Source organism: Dermacentor silvarum, chromosome 3 (genome assembly GCF_013339745.2).
Source record: "Dermacentor silvarum isolate Dsil-2018 chromosome 3, BIME_Dsil_1.4, whole genome shotgun sequence".
Lineage (NCBI taxonomy): Eukaryota > Metazoa > Arthropoda > Arachnida > Ixodida > Ixodidae > Dermacentor > Dermacentor silvarum.
The window spans coordinates 67,955,572-67,961,571 of record NC_051156.1 but is presented as its reverse complement, the minus strand read 5'-3'; positions in this window follow the sequence as shown (position 1 = coordinate 67,961,571).

Genomic DNA, 6,000 nt, shown 5'->3' with positions numbered 1-6,000 from the left:
GCAGTCAATTTGGTTAACAAAATAATACAAGGAAATACAACACTTCGCAAAAAAAAAACACAAAAATAACTGAGTAATAGTAGTACTTATACCAAATCTCTTTCAGGTTAACTTGAGATTTCTTGAGATGAAGAGACCCAGCATTAATTTCCGGCTGGTCGGAATAACACGGAAACAGGTAAGTTTACCAATCAGTTTGCGCCAGCGTTAGTGAATGAGATTGTATAATCATGATTGCGCCACACAGGCTCGTATGACATTGCTGGTGTGGAAATTTCTAAAAGCACTGCTCATTCCATTGGCAAAGCATGTTACCTCTATTCCTACGCACTCTCTAAGCCTCGGATGAACTGCATCATCCTTAATGAAGCAGGTTTGCCATACAAACCAGTGCGGCGGGAACGCATTCACATTCAGCGCGTCTGTCTCAAATTAGCAGTCATCGTGTGTCCGCAGTTATGCAGCCGGAGCTGCTGCATCGTCAATGACCCTGTCCAGCGATTTTGTCATAATAAACCATGACGCTGTAGGACCAGTGCTTCAAGATCGCGTATAAGATCACGCTTATTAGGCTGGCTGCACTCGAGCACTGGAGACTAGGGTATTATGGTACAGGTCTTGGTACATGCTTTGGAGCACAAACATCACTCACACACACACGAACACCTTATAAAGACCCCCTACACTTTAACGCCTATTGCTTTTTGGGGTGTTTGTGTGACTGGTTGCGTATCTGTGAGTGTGTTTTCTGCACTTTAAAGCCTTTACCAAGATAACTTACCAAAGAGCCAACGTCAAAATCCTCTTTGCCATAACTCAGTATGCCCAGTTTGGAAACGCCGCGTTCAGCAAAAATAGAGCCTCAAGGCTATTCCTGCCGAGCGTCCGCAGTTATTGCCGCCGTGAAATCATGACGCTAATATTTGGTGATAAAGTGTCGCAGAAATACACACATAAAAGGCGATGTGGATCTTAAGTGTGTTTGGTAAAAGTAGGCAACATTTATCATGTTATTAACAGTCATGATTGGTATTGATGACGCATTTACGCGTTTACGCAGGAAGACCCCGTATATAAACGCAAACAAGCTACTATTGAGGGGGAAAGGGCATTGGATGGAGTAAAAGCTCTTTACAGAGAAGGAAAAGTACCAGGAAATCCTGACATGGTGTTCATGCTGACAACGTAAGAAAATTTCTGTGCTTACTTTTGAATATAACTGACTACGCATAGAAAGCGCGGTGTTCTTCATAAATAGTATTCCTGCTCAGATATACTTCTGCACCAATAAAGCTTACTATATAACCTCGCTTGAAGCAGTCTAACAAGGATGTTATATTTTCAGCATAGATTTGTTCGAAATAAAAGCTGGTGGAAAAATCAACAAGGACCAAGACGGTAAGCTGAACATCCTTGTATAAACAATACCGATAACTTTTGTGTTCACTGAAATGATAATTTTTGCACAATTTTCTAGGTCCTTTATTACAATTTTATTTTATTGTGGCATACTTTATCAGCGGCTTATGAACATAAAACTATCTCATCGGCCCGCCTCCAGTCACCACGAATAATGAAATCCAAAGCAAATGGCATTGCCAGCAGTACTATTTAATGATTTTGACCATATCTCGTGCTAAAGATGTTTGATGAATATACAGATATGAGAACATGTACAAGAGTAATTTTTCTTTTTTGTGACATAGAAACACAACAGCTGCCGTCTCGCCTGAAAGGTGAAGTATTGATGGTGGTAGCAAAGTATTGGACAACTACACGAAGTAAGGTTCGTAGCTTTTTTGGCCGTATAAACTGCAGGTAACATTTGCTTAATAATTAAATTACCAAGCACGATGTCACGTGCGCACAATCGAACAAGAGCATATCCTTAGCGGTGAATTCGAACACTTGCTGTCACAACTATGTCGTGATGAACACCGACTTCGGGAATGCACGTTTAGGGCTGCCTCTCGCTTCAGTGCGGTTTGGTCAACTGAGATTGCGCGACCTCCAATACTAGGCGCGCGGGTAGACAGCGCACATGATGCAACCAGCAATCTCGACTCGCCAAACGTTTGGACCCATCGAAGATTACATCGAAGATTTGGCAAGTGGCACGCGTATGCGCCCAGCCACTCCACCACACCTGCGCCCCTCCCCCTTGTAGTACGGGCTTGATCACGTTGCCAAACGCCTACCTCCGGCCCCTCACCTCTGAATCCTACGGCGTCGGCGAGAATTCACAAATGTTAGATAACGTTGCATATTTGATTATTTCAGGTGGAAACAAAATAATATACGTTTAACGTTTGTGTAACAGGGGCGCTATAACGTAAAATGATTCCAAACTTTTTTAATTCCGATTTCTGCAATCAGCCTCCACGATTGACCAAAACAATTTTTGGCAACAACCAACTTCGCATGTCTGTCACGCGACGTCACGAAAACCGCGATAGCTCCCCATCTGATATAACGTGTATACACTCATTATGCATGAATAAACCACACAAAAGAAATTAATCATTCCTGCTTCGACGCCTTTTCACCATTAGCCCACTGCTATTGGTCCAACGTTTTCTGGCTACGTCCACTTCGCCTATCTGTCAAGTGACCTCACAAAACCGCGAAACCTCACCACGTCAAAGTGACGTGTACGCGAAAAAAAATGCATTAATATGCCGAACAAAGCTGAAACTTTTTTCTGAACAGTCACAGACTGCTCCGCTCCGAAAGGAATAGAAGTTGGCTGCCCCCCGATCGCTCAGGCCCTCGCTACTCGCACCTGCCGTTGAGCATGTATTTATTTTCGCATGATAAACCTTTTTGCGTGGCAGTAAAACGTTATCGAGCCCTTTCGGCATGCCTACGACATCGCTCTGCCAGCGTTTAAATGCTGAGGATCCGTTTTAGCGGCATTCTTATCCTTCCGTTGCACGCCGCTGCGATTTTCGACCAGCCACCGCAAGCTAAGTAAGGCGAAACGGATCAATCGGGGAAGCCGGCACCACCCTCTTCATGCGGTTATCTATTTTCACTGTGCTGGCGCGGCCCCATGGGAACCCTCTCCACTAGAGCGTATGCTCTAGTCGAGAGGGTGGAGACGCACGCGACTTGTCAGCCAATTAGATAAGAAAAACCGCTGAGTGTAGACAATGTTATTGGTTTTGATAGCGAACAAAGCCGACCTCCAATAAATGAGGAGGGTGTTTGACTGGGTTGTTCAGACAACGCTGCGGGTCACCGCCCGATGCTTGCGTCGGTGGTTACGTGAATTTGACGTCAGTAGTTTGGAATCAAAACACTTTGGAATCATTTTACGTTATAGCGCCCCAGTATTGGCCACTAGCAGGTGTTTAAACCTACGGATCGCTTTGCGAGACAAGAAAAAACGCTTTTACGCGACATGCTAGTTGCTTTTGTGATCTCATATCTTTTAAACGTTCTCACACGGGCCCATAAGGTCACAGCTGACCCCGTAGCTCTCTGCAGTTTCTTTTGAAAAGTAGGCTATTCCCCTGAAATCTATTCATACCGTCCGTTATCGAATGCATCCAAGGTTCTCATATATTCTAACACGGAAACGCCAACCATATAGTCCCCATTAAGGTATTATCATACGCAGAGTTCTGGCATAGAGTCCCGCGTTGTGCTCCAACCAGGTGTTCGGGCTTCGCCGCCAAGCAGACCATCGGTCTGCCTACCATGGGAATGAAGTGTAGCCATGAAGTAACTAAAGTTCATAACATAGTGCAAAGCGCCGCTTTAACGCAAAACTTTTAAGTTTAGATGTTTTCTGGAAAAAAGCGCGTGGAATTATCATCGTTTCACGTTTGACATAGAAACAATAAAAACATCGCTGAAGCAACGTGATCCTGAGCGAGCGCAAATCTTTGGAAGGGCTCCTGAGGCCTCAGCAAAATTATTTATGGGTATAGGAACCGAGAATACGTCCACTACAATGTGTGAGTCGGCGAGCGAAAGGCCTGAGAAGCGTTCGGACAGATGGCAGGAGCCGACGAAGCTCCGTTTTTAAGCGAAGCTTTATAGGCTCTCATAGAGCACTGCACTGGCCGATTTTTTCAGCCGGGCGCGGCCCGGGCACGTTTTTACGTTGGGCGGCCCGCCCGAGCCCGATCAAAACTTTTATGGCGAGACCCGGGCCCGGCCTGGGCTCGGAAATAATCTACGTGACCCGCCCGGCCCGGCCCGCCACCCCTTTACCTTAGGCCCGAGCCCGGCCCGAGCCCGACTCTAAACCGGCCCGAACCCGGCCCGAGACCAAAAAATAATGTTTTTCAGAGTTTAGACGCCCGAGAATACCTCGCTGCACGTCACATGCACACCACCAGAAAGCCCGAGCCCAGCCCGGGCCTGCGTCAAAAAACCCGAGCCCAGCCCGGGCCCGAGTCAAAACGCACACGCCGTGCCCGAGCCTGGCCCGAGCCCGTGAAAAAACTGTTTTACCCGGCCCACGGGCCGGGCCGGGCCCGGGCTCTCGGGTAATCCCAAGCCCTTGCCGTGCTCTAGGCTCTCAAGTGTCGTCGGTGGTGATGGTGTCACGCTGAAAAGTGGGCCGATTCTGGTGTTAGTGCAGTAACGGTCCAAGCTCAAAGAGCACATAACAGGGACAAAAAGAAAGGCAGAAAGAGAGAGAGAGAGGGAAAGCAAGAAAGAGAGAAAGAATAGAAAAAAGAGAGAAAGAAAGAAACAGAAAGAGAGAGAGAGAACGAGAGAAAGAAAGAGAGGGAGAAAGAAAGAAAATCACCAGGAAGGTCAGATACAGAAACAAGTTTCGGTCACCCCCATTTTCTCGACAGGGTAAGTGCAGGTGATTTCTTATTCTTCTACTTCTGACCTTGCAGTTCGGGGCACGAGGCACATATATAAAAGGAGGGTGAGGCAGATGAACATGGCGGCTAGAATGGGAATCATTTTGGGGGACCCCTACCTTGGCAAGATCTCCTACCTTGGGCCTGCAGTATTGTAAAAATAAATAAATACACGTGCTACATTAACGGTTATAAGGGTGGGGATACCATGTCTAGGACAAAACATTGTTTCAGTCTAGTGTTTTGTTCACTGTAGTTCTAAACAAAGATGGCATTATAGTCCGAGGAACGTACTGTACTGGCATTATGCGTATAGGAAAGCGTTGTTTTTCGTACTACTATAACATCTGCGCGCAATTACCTAAATTTTACCATGTGTACAAGTTATGTAAACTTCTGTATCATATCACAAGTGTGTTCAATTATTTTTTTCTGGTCAAGGAACTTTGCGATATCAAGAGCCGTCGGTGTACAGGAGCAAAAAAAAAATGTACTCCGACAATGTCTGTGAAAAAACACACCAAATGATTACTCTTACAGTCAGGTGAATGACGAAATGAATATCTCGTTCAGCGTGAGCCTTATATAACATGAGTTCAGAGTTTCCGATTTTTATTTTCCGGTAATTCAGTGTACTTTCTGTATTTTCATTTTCGACCAATATTCCATTATGTTTATCAGTGTGTATTTCCTCACATCAGCTTTTATCGTCTTTTTGTAGTTTTTTTGTCGGTGGATAACTTATACCATAGAAGTTATCGTATTCTCCTTTTTTTTCTTGGGAAGGGATATCCGGTTGACTTAACTGCAGCACATAGATATCGCTTGAATACTTCTGCTGCGAATTTCAGATACACACAGGTGTCTTTTTCTTCGAGCGATAACTTTGTAAAATTATTTAGATGGTGGGACATAACTACCCCTAAGAGATAAACGACATATGTGTGTCAGTACTCTTAACAGTGAAACGTCCTGTCTAACTGGATATTCTGCTCTTGCACACTGCGTCAACAATCCACATTACAACGAGGTTTTATAGACGCTGTATAGCAAGCACACAGCGCTATACGTCAATGGGAGTATTAGTAAATAAGACTGAAGGCGTTTGATATTCGATCAGAAAAACGACACTTTTTTACCAATATGTGGTACAGACTACAACGAATAATCT